We start from the raw sequence: 14,945 nt of genomic DNA on the forward strand, positions 1-14,945 counted from the left end.
AACCTCTCCAGCCCCTGTTGTTTCCTGACTTTTTAATGATCATCATTCTAACTGCTGTGAGATGGTATCTCATTGTGATTTTGATTTGCATTTCTCTGATGGCTAGTGATGACGAGAATTTTTTCATGTGTCTGTTGGCTGCATAAATGTCTTCTTTTGAGAAGTGTCTGTTCAAATCCTTTGCCCACTTTTTGATGGGGTTGTTTTTTTCTTGTAAATTTGTTTGAGTTCTTTGTAGCTCTGTATAGTAGCCTTTTGTCAGATGAGTAGACTGCAAAATTTTTCTCCCATTCTGTAGGTTGCCTGTTCACTCTGATGGTAGTTTCTTTTGCTGTGCAGAAGCTCTTTAGTTGAATTAGATCCCATTTGTCAACTTTGGCTTTTGTTGCCAATGCTTTTGGTGTTTTAGACATGAAGTCCTTGCCCATGCCTATGTCCTGAACGGTATTGCCTAGGTTGTCTTCTAGGGTTTTTGTAGTTTTAGGTCTAACATTTAAGTCTTTAATTCATCTTGAATTAATTTTTGTATAAGGTGTAAGGAAGGGATCCAGTTTCAGCTTTCTACTTATGGCTAGGCAGTTTTCCCAGCATCATTTATTAAATAGGGAATCCTTTCCCATTTCTTGTTTTATGTCAGGTTTGTCAAAGATCAGATGGCTGTAGATGTGTGGTATTATTTCTGAGGGCTCTGTTCTGTTCCATTGGTCTATATCTCTGTTTTGGTACCAGTACCATGCTGTTTTGGTTACTGTAGCCTTGTAGTATAGTTTGAAGTCAGGTAGCGTGATGCCTCCAGCTTTGTTCTTTTGGCTTAGGATTGTCTTGGCAATGCGGGCTTTTTGGTCCCATATGAACTTTAAAGTAGCAAAACTACATTTTTATAAACTGTTACAATGAATAAAAGCTTATAAAAATCCCTGTAAAGAAGAATGCCCCCAATTTCAAATTTCAGTTTTTAAATCTGCAGAAATTGACCACTCGTGTATAACAAATATTTATTTTATAACAGACAATTATCAGAGCAGATTCAGCTAAACACAGGAAAAGTGAAGATGAGTAAGACTCAGTTCCTATTCCTGAAGGGTTCATAGCCCCAAAGGATTGACAGGCAGGCAAAATTACCATTAAGTTTGATGACTGCTCTAACACAGGTATGCAGATGGTGCAGCCGCAGGTCACAGGAAGAAAACGGAACTTTCCTAGGAATCCAGAAATGTCTTACAGATGGGAAACATGAGCTGGGTTTTGAAGAATGAAGAGAAAACACAGGAAAAGGCAAGAAATAAATGATATTTCAGGCAGAGGAAAGTGAATAGAGCCATAAAAGAAAACGGTACTTTTTAGAATTAAATGGTTTGGTAAAATTGCACAGAGAAATCAGAAGAGATGAGAAATCAGTGAATTGACTGAAACATTTTATAAGAGAATTCAGTAAGGTGGGTTGGTACAAAGGTCATATATGGAAGTGTCAATAGTCTACATAAATATCAGCAAAAACTAGTCATAAAGTACAATGAAAGAAAAAGTAACTTTGGTAATAGCAACAAAAATGAAATTTAAAAAGATTCTCCAAGTATTCCCATCTCAGTCAATCACATTTCTTTCATTTGTCCAGGCCAAAAATCCTTGTTCATATAAACATATATCTAATCCATCTACAAATTCCACCAGCTCTATTTCATAAATAGACCCAGAATCCACCAACCACCTGGATCACCAAACACCTCTGCTCAAGCTGCCAACTGGTGTCCCCACTCCCAACCTTGTCACTTTGTAATCTAGTATCAACGTACCAACCAGCGTGATCTTTTTAAAATACAAGTTAGATGACTAAACTTTCAGGGGTCATTTCTGTAGTTCATTACTAGAGAAGTTTCTCTGAATGTGTGGAAAAATAAGTAAATAAAATAATAAAATAAAATACAAGTCAGATCACTGCCTCACTTCTCACATTCTCGAGTGGTTTCTTGCCTCAATCAGAGTGTTATACAAATGTTCCTCTACTTATGATGGGATTACAACCTGATAAATCCACCCTAAGTTGAAAATATAAAATCAAAATGTACCAAATATCCCCAATAAACCCATCATAGAATCAGAAAATCCTCATTCAAAGCGTCATAAATTCAGATGTCCCTCAATTTATGACGAGGTTACATTCTGACAAATCCACAATAAAGTTGAAAAATCATACGTCAAACCATTGCAAGCAGGGGACCATCTGTAATAGGTCCTTCCTTCCTCCCTACCTCCGGCCTCTCCAGTCCCCTATCTAACACTTTCTCCCTAGGCTCACTGCATTCCAATCTCAGGACTCTTGCCTTTTTCTTGAACACATCCACAATACCAGGCCGTCTACAGTGTCTGTTCCTGACTTTAACACCCCCATCTCTTCCTCTCTGCTTTACTTTTGGCCACAGGGTTAATGAGCAACATACTTATGTCTCCTTCCGTTAAAGGGTAATTAATTCCATGAGACTAGGGACTTGTTTCCATCACCTTGTCCACACATTTGCAAATACACAGAATCTCTGGGACCATGCCTGCCGCATAGCAGGCACTGATATTTGCTGAAAGAGTGAATTCAATGACTACTTTCCACAGAAGATGCACTACCTACGCCTAAAATTGGGAAGGAAAAGAGTCCTTACCACCAAAAGATAAAATGAGCTTTCATACTTATCTGGGATTTTTTAAAAAAATTAACTGATTATGTTTTATTTTTTACAAGATGAATGAAAAATACACATTGGCTTTATTAGCAAGGGATAACTGAGAACTTCGTAATTACGGGGAAGTGTTCCCTGTCTACTGCACACTGCAGTGAACTCCTCTCACTCACAGTTTTGATGTCGGTGTGTGACAGTTTTACTTCCTCAGGTAGTTTGAGTCTGTGATGAAAATCCATCTCTAACCACTATACATAAGCCAATTTCTTTTAAGACAGGGAAAGTAGGACAAAGCACTAGTTGAAAAACCATTCACACAGAACGTTTTTCTGAGGCAGGGTCTGGCTCTGTCACCTAGGTTGGAGTGCGGTGGAACAATCTCAGCTTGCTGCGGCCTTTATCTCCCAGGTTCAAGCGACTCTCGTGCCTTAGCCTCCTGGGTAGCTGGGACTACAGGCACACGCCCAGCTCATTTTTATATTTTTACTAGACACCGGGTTTTGCCATGTTGTCCAGGCTGGTCTTGAACTCCTGGACTCAAGCAATCCTCCCACCTTAGCCTCCCAAAGTGCTGGATTACAGGCAGCAGCCACCACACTGGGGCATTTACACAAGACTTCTAGAAAAACATCCTAATGTTCCCAGTTGTTATTTCAATTTAATAATGTATTTGTTACCTTTGTTCCTGAAAAATGGAAAGCAATGTGAATAAGACCAAGATCCTTCCACAATGAATGCGCAGTACAACCGAGAAGATGCAACGCGTAATTAAATAATACAAAACGAAAAAGAAGGGTCATCAGACAGATGGCAACTTTGAAAATTTAGGTCAATGAAAGCCAGCTGAGCCCAGCTGTGTGGGCTGGGGAGCAGCACCAAGGCATGCTTCAAAGAGAAAAGACAAGAGACTCAGGTTTTGCAAGAAAAGTAGAATTTTGATAAGCAGAGTCTGTACGATCAATTATATGTTAGTTCCCAATTGTGATCCATACGCACTAAATTTAGGAATGTGTTTATCTAGTTTGCTTACTACATAGTCCAGTCTAGTGAAAAGAATACCAGATGGAAGCCTGGATTTGGCCTGAATCCTAAGTAGCTTTAAGCCTTTAACTTATTTGACCTTTTAGTCACCAGCAAAATTTTGAAAATATCTTTTACCTACTCACAACTCTCCTAACATTAATTTTTTGGTCAGAGGCTCTGAAGTAATAACAAAATTGTCACCCAAAGTTAAAAGTACAGTGAAAATAATCAAACGCGTATTATCACCTAAATATAGGAAATTCTGATAATACAAACTAAAGAGAAAAATGTAACATTAACATTCAATAACAACTATAGTTAAGAATACTAAGTTTTTAAAATATTTAAATATTTAAAAATCATAGTAACTGCCACTGAAGCCTCCTCACCCCTTTTAAACAGGAATGTTTGAGCCAGTTTTCTTATCAAATAGATTTTCACGTATGCTTTTCTTCTCCGGTGGCCTTGTTTGACTATCAGTCTACTCTTCAGAGGTTTTTTCCCCTTAACAGTAAACAAGAGCAAATTTCACATAAGGGTGGGTGGAGAGGAGGTTATATTGGAAAGATATGTATAATAAGAAAACTCCTCCCACATCAGGGCAAAAATAATTTAGTTGAAGCTTAAAAATAACAAGCTACAGTAAATTATTGCTTATGCAAATCATTGCTTTATTAAAATTATCTCAATATTATACTCAATTTTAATAAGGCCAATTAAGGCAAAATTTGCATTACTCAATAATATATTTTGAAAATATCATAACCTCATTTTAACACAGAATTTAATTAGTGTTCTACTATTACTGCTGATTGGTCTTTTTATCATTTTGATTTACAGGGCACTCCAAAATCATGTGCCCACTGTAATCATTACTCCATTACTGTCAATATAATGTCCTTAAAAAAGCTAAAAAGAGGGAATAAAAGAGCTCAGCGAAACATAATTCTAGTCTTGATTTGAAAAAGCAAAGGTATAAAATACTATACGAGATATAGTTACATCCTTAATAAGCTACTCAACTCCAATGGGATCTCATCAGTTTGTTATATTTATTATATTTATAAAGTATTCTTACAGTTTCATTCAGAAAAGTGCTACATAAAAATATGGCTTCAACATTAAAGACAAAAATATAAGAGTGAATTCTCAGTGTTAAAACAATAGGGTTTCTAAGTATTGCAGTCTAAAGACCAAAAATAAATTTAACAGTAACCTTCTCTCAACACAGAGGGTGATCAAAAACAGGATTTATTGTGGTAAGTGTTGATAAGGCAGTCCCTCAAAATAACTGGCAGTGTTTTGATGGCCACTAAATTATGTATTTCAATTATAAATTGGAGACCAATTTCTCAACACAATTTCTCAGTTTGTCTGGGTTTAATGAAACAACAGAAGAATTTATTAAATAAGATTTATTTAGAAGTGGGCATAACATTGTAATATGTTCTCAAGGGAATACAATTAAAAACAATAAAAGCCCTCTTTTCTTGATGAGCCTAATTTCAAAGACTGAATATGTCAAAACGGCTTGAAATGATATGCAAAAATGAAAATCGACGAGAACCCAAGACATTATATGACTCTTATATTACATTTTTTTTTTCTTCAAGGTAGCCAAAAACCTATGAGGGTCCAAATCATAGACAATTATCTGTCTCATCTTGGTCACACTGAGCGCTATTTCACAGTCACTCAATTCCTCTGTGAGGGATTGTCTTCCCTTGGCTTCTTTGTGTGGGCACATAATCTACTGTTTTCTTCCTTCTTCACTGCCACTCCTCAGTCTCCCCATCCTCACCTCCTCCGATTTCTAAATGCTGGGGCAACCCAGAGTCCATTCTCTGCCTTTTTCTCTTCTTTCTACAACCTCTACCTCCAAGGGACTTCATAAAACCCCATGGCTTCAAATATCACTATATGTCAGTGGCTGCCAAATTCACATCTCCAACCCTGACTTGTTTATTGAGCTCTGACTTTTATTCCCAATCATCTCATGGTTATCTCCATTTGGATGTCCCATAGGTATCTCAAATGGTATATAATCAAAACTTGATTCTCCTCTTCATCTCTAATCCTCATTCTCACACAAACCTACTGTATATTATTCCCCATCTCAACAAATGGCTCCACTAACTACTCAGTTAACTCAAGCAAAAAGAACTCCAGCAGGCATACTTTAATTCCTCTCTGTCCTTTATCTCCTACTTCCAATCCTTTAACAATTCCCCTGGGATCTAAACACTAAAACATATCCTGAACTTCTATACTTTTCACCAGCTCCCTGCTACCACCCTGGTAATTAAGGCATCATCTTTTCTTGCCCAAACTGCTTCAAAAGCCCTTTCATTGGTCTCTCCTGTTTCTCCTCTTGTCCCTTAAAATCTATTCTCCCCTGCAGTAGTCAGAGTGATCTTTTAAATATGTATGCCATTAGGTCAGTGGGGGAGAAAAACAAGAAAAAATACATAAATCAGATCACATCTCTCTGATCCTTCACTGGCCTTCCAATGCATTGGTGAACCCAAAATCTTTTCCTTGGCTTGCAGGCCCCAGATGAGCTAAATATGGTTTCAGAGCAGCAGCCGTAGTACTTGACCACCATAGCCCTGAGACATACATAATCAGAAAACACTAAGGGCAGGGACTTAGAAGCCACATTTGACAACCCTCCGAGTGATTCTGATGTATGCTAACATCTGAGAACCAATGAGCCAACCTCAGCTCCCTTTTTGTTACTCCCAGTTTCAATGCTCCATGTAATTCACACCGGCATTCTTTCCTGAAATAGACCCAGTCTTTTCACATCCAAGGGCCTTCCACAGCTTTGCCCTCGGTCCAAAATGCTTTTAACCAGAAAACTTCAAATTGCCTGCTCCTTGAGGTCATTCAGAATTCAGCTAAAATATTTCCCCCTCTTAGAGGTATTCTCTAACCACTCAAAAAAGGTACCAAGGTGCACCCCACCCACTGTGGCCCACCCTTCACATAGCCCTGCTTGGTCCCCATCACATTTATCATTATCTGAAATCATCCTGCTTATTTACTTATTTCCTTGTTTATTATTTGACCCCAGAATAAAAATTCCTGGAGGGCTGGGACCTGGCCTGTCTCATTCTCTGCTGGCACCTAGAACTATCACTGGCACAAGATGGGGTTCTCGATGAGCATTTTTTTTTTTTATTTAACTGAGGAAGGAAGGGAGGGAAGGTCATATTAGTTTCATGAGTTCATAGAAAAGCAAAAACTTGGTGGGTTGCTGAGAGTCAACCTATTCTGTAGCCAGAGGTATGAGAAGTCATTCAAGTCATTCATGAATATCTACTGCTAAGTCCTATAAAGGTGCTTTTGGTCTACATTGAATCTTATGAGGCCACTGCCACTGCCATTTAGTTGGGGTTTAGAGAGGTTTAAGAAATTTGCCCCAAAGCGCAGAGAATATGGACAATTACAAATGAAAACCCACCAAATCTCCCCGCCCAAATAAGAAAGATAATAGAAAAGGCCACCCAAATAAGTCCCAATGTTTAAATAAGCCCCAAAGACATCCACATGGATAAAAGAGCTCAATCCTCAGGAAGTTTCTAAATGGTTTTCCTATTTGGGGACGGGATTAAATTGGGACTGACAAAATTTTAGATTGTATGAAGACTCCCTCATTTTGCCCAGATGCTCAGTAATTTGCTGAAGCCATATAATCTGTGGGACAGGACTCAAATGTTTCATCTGTAGCTTCCTTTAACCAATGAGAATCATGATTATTATCAGAAAATAATAATCTAATTTTTCATTTTTAAGAATGGGACTCATCTTTCAGTTATACTTGGTATAATATATCAAGCAAAGGCAGTAAGTATTCTTCACATCAAAGCAGCACATATGGAATGCTAGTGTCATGTCCCAACAGTAAGAGCCAGAAAGAACACAAGAAAAAATAGTTTTTATCCGGTATCAACAGCAGCTAATCCTTGAGTGTTGACTGTGTGTTAGAAAATGTTTTTTACCTGCACTAACTCATGTCCTTACTACACTGTATGAAGCAAGTGCTGCCACCTCCACATTCCAGACGAGGGTGACATGCAGAGAGATTAAGGAACTTGCCTAAGGTTCCTTAGCCAGTAAGTGGTGGGGCTGAAATTTAAACCCAAGGTGTCTGATTCTAAAGTCGGCGCTCCTTACCATCACATACATCATTTCTTTGAGAGCTTAAACATTCATCAAAATAAACAAAAACAACAACAACAACAAGTGAATGAGCAAAAGCCAGGTAGTGAAGGAGAAAAAAAAAATGTGGTTATTGAATATCTTCTTCTAAGTCCTGTACAGGTGCTTTTTGTCTACATTTAATCTTATGAGGCAGTTGCCACTGCCATTTAGCTGGGGTTTACAGAAGTTTAAGAAATTTGCCCAAAAGCACAGAGAACATGGGACAACTACAAATGAAAACCCACCAAATCCATCCCCTGCCCCAGTAACCCTAGCAAGGGCCATAAGCCTCAACATTTAAACAGGAAGGCAGATGCCAGATGTACCCATACCCCAGCCCTACCACTGAGTCAGCTACTTCCCCAGGTGAGGTTGGAGAAACAATATACTGGACATCAAAAGGCCTGGGAGTACCCTAAATGGCCACTTGCGTTACCATAAGTAAATTACTTAATTTCTCTGGTCTTCCATTTTCTAATTTACAAAATACAGGTATTGAACAAGATGATCCCATGCCCCTTTACCTCAAACATACAAATATTTATGCACAATTTTGTTTAGAGACTGGAAATGGAAACAAGATAGTTAGGACTAGAGTCAGGGCAGGGCACAGTGGTTGCACTAATTTACAAGCAGCATTTGGTTGAGAGTCACATGGACAGGACGCCCATTCCCAGGTAGCTCTTCCTATGCTGAGAACACTTCTGCTCCTGGTCAGGAAAGGGTCTCCTCTGAGGCTCATAGGAAATGGAAGCCTGGAAAATGGGATCCATTTCCAAGTGCTCTTCTCTCTCTTGGCATTCACACTAGGAAAAAATGATGAAGGGAATGGCAAACGCAAAGGAAAATTTTGAAAAGCTCTTGCTTCAGTCCCCCACACTCAATTATTTTACATTTCAACACCTGGAATAACAAGTCCCTACCACAAGCCATTCATCCCTTCAGGCTTTCTGCCTCCATGGCACCTCCACTCAAGTCTGACCATAGCCACATCAATTTCATCCCATGTTTCTGCCACTTTAAATCTCTCTCTCCAAGGTGCGCACACACACACAAAAAAGCAGAGGTTTCTATTATCTTAAATACTACTTGTCTGCTTCTTCCAAGTACCTTGTCATTACCCTCCCTTCTTTGCAGCAAAACTTCCAGGACTCTGCTGTCCAACATGGCGGCCATGTAGCTACTGAGCACTTGAAGCATAATTAGTGTGACTGAGGGACTACAGTTTTATTTAGTTTTATTTGAATTTTAAAACTGATACTTGATTCAGTTATTGGAAAATGTTTAAGTATATTTGTGACAACTTGCGTATAGGAACTTTTTTTTTTTTTTTAAGAGTCTCACTCCATCACCCAGGCTGGAGGGCAGTGGTGCGATCTTAGGTCACTGCAACCTCCGCCTCCTGAGTTCAAGCAATTCTCATGCCTCAGTCTCCTGAGTAGCTGGAATTATAGGCATGCATCACCATGCCCAGCTAAATTTTGTAGAGACAGGGTCGCACCATGTTGGCCAGGCTGGTCGTGAACTCCTATCCTCAAATAATCCACTCGCCTCAGCTTCCCAAAGTGCTGGTGTTACAGGTGTGAGCCACTGTGCTGGCCCAGAATCTATTTTTTCAAGTATAAATTTCATGACATCTAAATACAGATCAGGTATTTCCAATGAAAATATATCATCTGAGTTGAGAAGTGCTATAAGTGTAAAATACACACTATATTCCATAGACTTAGTAAAAGGTATTAAACATCTATTGGTAATTATTGTATGTTGACTACATGTTAAAATAATATTTTTATATACTCAGTTTAAGGAAATACACTTACCACAGTGGACCACCTCTAAGATGATCTCCAATGACTTTGCTTCCTTGTGCAATGTCCTCCCTTTGAATGTGGGCTGGACTTAGTGACTCACTTCCAGTAAACAGAATGCAGCAACAGTGATGGGCTGTCATTTCTGAGATTAGGTTACAAAAAGACCATGGTGTTGTTTTAGGTACCCTCCTGCTCTGAGAGAATCCAGCTGCCCTATGGGGAGTCCCATGTGGCAACTGACATATCAGGCCAATAGTCACAAGAGTGAGCTTGGAAGCAAATCTCTCCCCAATAGAGACTTCAGCCCCAGTGTACACCTTGATTGCAATCTCACCACTCAAAAACAAACTAGAATGACAGTTCTACATACACCCTGTACCTGACTTTCAGTTTCAGGTGATTGACATACTCGCTGTGCTCTAAAGCACTGCTCCTGGCATGACCTACATTTAGAGCACATCCTCTTTATAATCCAAGAACCTTTCTTGTTTTACACATAGAAGTCTATTTTAAATTCTTTTAGGATCTTGTCTGTATTTAAAGGAAACATGTAAATCCTTTTGTTCAATAATTAGCTATGATGATCTATCACACCCATCTCTGCGTGATGATGAAGTGGAGCAAATCCAAAGACAAGACCCAGCTTTCCGGCTGGGCGCAGTGCCTCACACCTGTAATCCCAGCATTTTTTGGAGCCCATGGCAGGAGAATCACTTGAACCCTAGAGCCTGGATGACATAACAATACTTCATCTCTACCAAACAAATTAAAAAATTAGCCTGGCATGCTGGTATGCACCTCTAGTCTCAGCTACTTGGTAGGAGGATCACTTAAGCCTGGGAGGTCAACGCTGCAGTGAGCTATGATTGTGCCACTGCACTCCAGCCTAGGTGACAGAACAAGACCCTGTCTGAAATAAATATAGGAAAATTTAAAAAATTTTTGCTTTTAAAGACACAGGTTTCCCTCTAGCAAGTAGAGTATGGCAGAAAGAGTAAAGATGTAGCCAAGTGACTAGCACAATGCAGGAAATACCCCAGGGTACCTTGTGCATAGTTTCCAAAGTACATCACCTTATCCGCCAGAAACATTTTTTGAGGCAAAAACCATTAACATAATTTCGGCATTTTTTATTAGTACATTACCTTCTGCAGAGTATGTTCAATTAATTCTTAAAGAATGAATCTACTTAAATATAGCTTCATTAGGTTGATTCATTTTTTGTTGTTATATCTCTCTCAAATCTTTCCCTTTTACTACTTTTAAGGAACATAGCAATTATGTAAAGTGGGCCACAGGAACACAATAGAACCTCCTTGTATCATTAGACCTTTGAGAATAAGGTTAGCATGAGTAGATGAAGCTTTATTGTAATTTAGTTGTCATATACCCAGAAAGACATAACCTGCTCTGTGTTCTAACTCATGTAATAAAAGGGTCATGTAGGTAATGACAGGATTCTTTAAATTTAATTTAGGTCTCAACTCAAAAGCTGTTTTTTCTTAAATGAAATTAGATAGTTCATTTGCTTCTAAATGCCCTTTTAAATTCATATAAACAAATGGACAGCATTTATCATCCTGCCATACTTTTCATGTATACATAAAAACATCACTATGCTGTGCAAAAGTGGTTCCCAAATACATCTTAGAAGTTGTTCTGACTCATGCTTAGTTATCATTTCAGACCTTTAATAGACATACGGCCAGCTTTTGTTCACCTTACTCTAAATATATTCTATGCATGTAGTACATATATAGACATATACAAATGTGTGAGTATACATACGTGTGTATTTGACACCATGAGAGAGAGAGAGCGCGCGTGCGAGAGAATGCGCTAGTGAGCACCATGAGCACTTATTTTCCTTTGGCTTTCACTAGAGGTCTATTCCAAATTTACTTGCCAAGTAACTTTTCCTGAAGCAACTCTTATTCTCCTATTTTAAGCAGATATGTATTCCAGTAGAAAACATGTAACTCCTAAAAATAATTCTGGTGAGGAAAATTTAATATTCACTATGATAGCCAGTTACTGAGATGCTAAGTAACATAATTCTCTCTCTCCATTCCCCGTCTACTTGTCATCACCAGGTAATTTCTAGGGAAATTTCTTCAACATTTAGTAATATCCTAATAATATTTTCAATTCCAAAACCCTGGTTTCTATTTTTCATTTTGCTTATAATATCTGAGTTAAAAAATGGCAAAAATATATTTTTATAAAAGTTGATAGAGAACTAGTTTACTCCTAAGCAGCATCTCTAAGTCAATAAACTTATTCTAATGTCTATAAATTTAAAATAAGTGCTTTAGATAATCGTTGTATAATTTGGCCTTCACTGTTTCTGGTGGGGATATGTGGGCAATATGAGAGGGAGAAAACAAAAATATCTTGCTCACTAAATACATACAGTATAATCTCCCAGTGACAACATTAATGCATTCCAGAAAGGCACGGGGTAATAAAAAAAGATAACACTTGCATTTAAAAAGGAAAAAAAATCTACATACTAATCACCAAGAGTTATTGGATAAAAATCAAGATTCAGAGCCAGAGATCTTGATTTGTGTCTGGGTCTGCACAAATTAGTTATTAGGTCATTTGATCTCACCGGAACTTGAATTGCAAAACTGGAATAACACTTCCAGCCTCTCAAGGTTGCTGAGAGGGTTAAATGGGTAAGGTACCTTCATTTTCTAGCACAATGGTTCTCAAACTTGGCTGCACAATGGACCCACCTACATTTAAGAAAATACTGAGGCCTAGGTGTCACTTTCAGAGTTTCTGATTTAATTGGTTTGTGAGGATTTTTAAAAATCTCCCCAAGAGATTCTAAAGTACAGTCAATTTTGAGAACGACCGGTCTCATATAATGCCTAGCACACCGTAAGTATTCAGTTAGACTTAATGATATACCTTCACTGGAAACTCTAATATACACCTAAAAGCTGCTACCTAGGTCAATCACATTTATGTAAACTCAAGGTCTCAGGATCAGTGAATATATAACATATCTTAAAAGCAGTCCATAAGTTTAGCAATAAGTGTTTCAAATTTAAATCCCTGTTATATTTTTGCTTTCTTTTATCAAAGAGGAAAATTCCTCATGAAAGAAATAAAAATTATCTTTTACTTTATATTTTTTACTGAGATACAATTTACATAAGAAAATGCACAAATAGAAGTGAATAGAATTTTACATATATACACACACACCTCTGTCTGTCTGGGTTTCTCTCTCAAGGAGCCACCAACACAGACTAAGATATAGGATAGGAAAATATAACTACAAAGGAAAAATTAAATATTAGACCAGACATGGTGGTTCATGTCTATAGTTTCAGCTACTTGGGAGCCTGAGGTGATAGGATCACCTGATCCTGGGAGGTCAAGGCTGGAGTGAGCCACGATCATGCTACCGCATTCCAGCCTGGGTGACAGTGAGACTCTGTCTCAAAAAATAATAATAATAATTAAATATTAAATGTCTTATATATGTCCCATAAATGTTCCTGTAATTTCAGTTTATCTCTGGGTTTTCCTAAATATCTTACAGGGGATGTTTACTTTTGCACAGTTAAGACAGTCAAACTTTCTTAACAAGAAAAGGGAACAAGATGAGAAAAAAGATGAGAAAAACCTTCAGCAGAAATAGTTATATCAAAGGAGGAGATATAAAATTAATATAAACAAATGAGCAATTTGAGAAAACAGACTTAAAAGAAATATCTACAATGAGTCACAAGACAGTCAACAACACTTACTGGGCACCCCCTGTGTACTCAGTGCTATATAAAGAAATGGTGAGCAGATTAAAGAAATACCATATGAGGCCCTCAGACACCAATAACTTAAAAATGAAATAAGTCCAACTAAACAACAGCAAAGATGCCCTAAATGCACTCTAGGAAAAAAAACTCTACATTAACTGAATGCTTATCTAGTTGCAGAAATTATGCCAAATGTTTTATGTATATAATCCCCTAACAAATACTATCCTTTTTTGAATAGAACCCTAAAATAATTCATAAACATTTATAGAAATGACCAAATAACTTCACTCAATAACAAACCCAAACCACAAAACCATGTCCCAATGCTCACTTGTGTTCCTGCACAGCTTTCCGCCGGTACAAGTGTCAGCAGCAACTGGACTCAACATCATCTACTGAAAGCTTCCTTCGCACTTCTGTTTGTTGCCTTGCAGGCAACATATATGGGAGAATTACTGTGGTTTAGAAAAATTAGTCCAAAAAAGGTCATAAAAATGTGATTGACACTACAATTAAATTTTTTTTAATGATTAACAAAAACATGAGAAGAGAGAACTATGTGAAATTCTGAACTCTTTTTTCTTTGGCACATAGAAATTAAATATAAAAGGCCTTATTACAAATATGTATTTCTACTTTAAAAAGGTTAAATTATTATTCATAAAAATTTGAAGAAAAAGTTACTCATTAAAAACAAAATTATCTTGGATTTTTAAAAATTTTACTATACTTGTTCTCTGAAACAATAAATGTAGAAAAAAAAGTTCTCCACCAAAGGAAGTTAAAAAATTTTAGTTGATTTTTTAAAAAAACTTCCAAAATTTCTAACCTAGCATTTAAAACATTAAATGTAAGAGTTATAATTATTAAAATATATGCACATATACATATTAAAGAGTGGGAATGCATATGTCAGCCAAGCAAGCCTACTGGTAGATTAGCCAACCAAACAATAAAACCAAAAGTTGCTTTCAAGTCACAATCCGAATAACCTACTCTCAAATATGAACTTGGGTAAATATTAAACATCATCGACTCTGTCAAAATTTTAAATTTATGTTGGGGTAAACCTATCAATCACCATATACTGATAAAGAAAATTCCCTGAAATAAATTTGCCAAAATAATTTTCCTAGCTATGGGTTTTGACAAATACTAGCTAAAAAAACTATTTGGACATAGTATCTCAAACAGAGTTTAGAAATATTAAAATCAAATGTAGCACATTATTTAAAAATTATCTTAAATTGGATCTAAACTTAAAACATAAACTTAAAAAATTTATAGACAAAAACATAAGAAAAAAAAATCTTTGGGAACAAAAGTTAGGCCATAGGATTAGATATGACATCAAAGGCACAATCCATAGATTTAGTATACATATATGTATATCAAAAAATTTGACTTCATCAAAAATTAAAAACTTTTGCTCTGTGAAAGACCCTATTAAGGGGATG

General features: G+C 37.1%; 1 protein-coding gene and 1 pseudogene across 11 annotated transcripts in view; one reads left to right on the plus strand and one right to left on the minus strand.

The window, feature by feature from the left end:
* LOC105483322 (cordon-bleu WH2 repeat protein like 1) overlaps positions 1-14,945 on the minus strand; it is a 161,649-nt gene that overhangs the window by 63,783 nt on the left and 82,921 nt on the right. The window contains exon 1 of one of the 11 annotated variants that reach the window (XM_011744153.3): positions 13,820-13,838. The exons of the other annotated variants lie outside the window; for them this stretch is intronic. The gene's annotated coding sequence lies outside the window, so the exon portion shown is untranslated. Of the gene's footprint in view, positions 1-13,819; positions 13,839-14,945 lie in introns of those variants that run through there. 11 annotated transcript variants of the gene reach the window in all.
* LOC112426988 (small nucleolar RNA U3) lies at positions 1,827-1,904 on the plus strand (annotated as a pseudogene).

The sequence above is a fragment of the Macaca nemestrina genome, chromosome 11, assembly GCF_043159975.1.
Source record: "Macaca nemestrina isolate mMacNem1 chromosome 11, mMacNem.hap1, whole genome shotgun sequence".
NCBI classification, from domain to species: domain Eukaryota; kingdom Metazoa; phylum Chordata; class Mammalia; order Primates; family Cercopithecidae; genus Macaca; species Macaca nemestrina.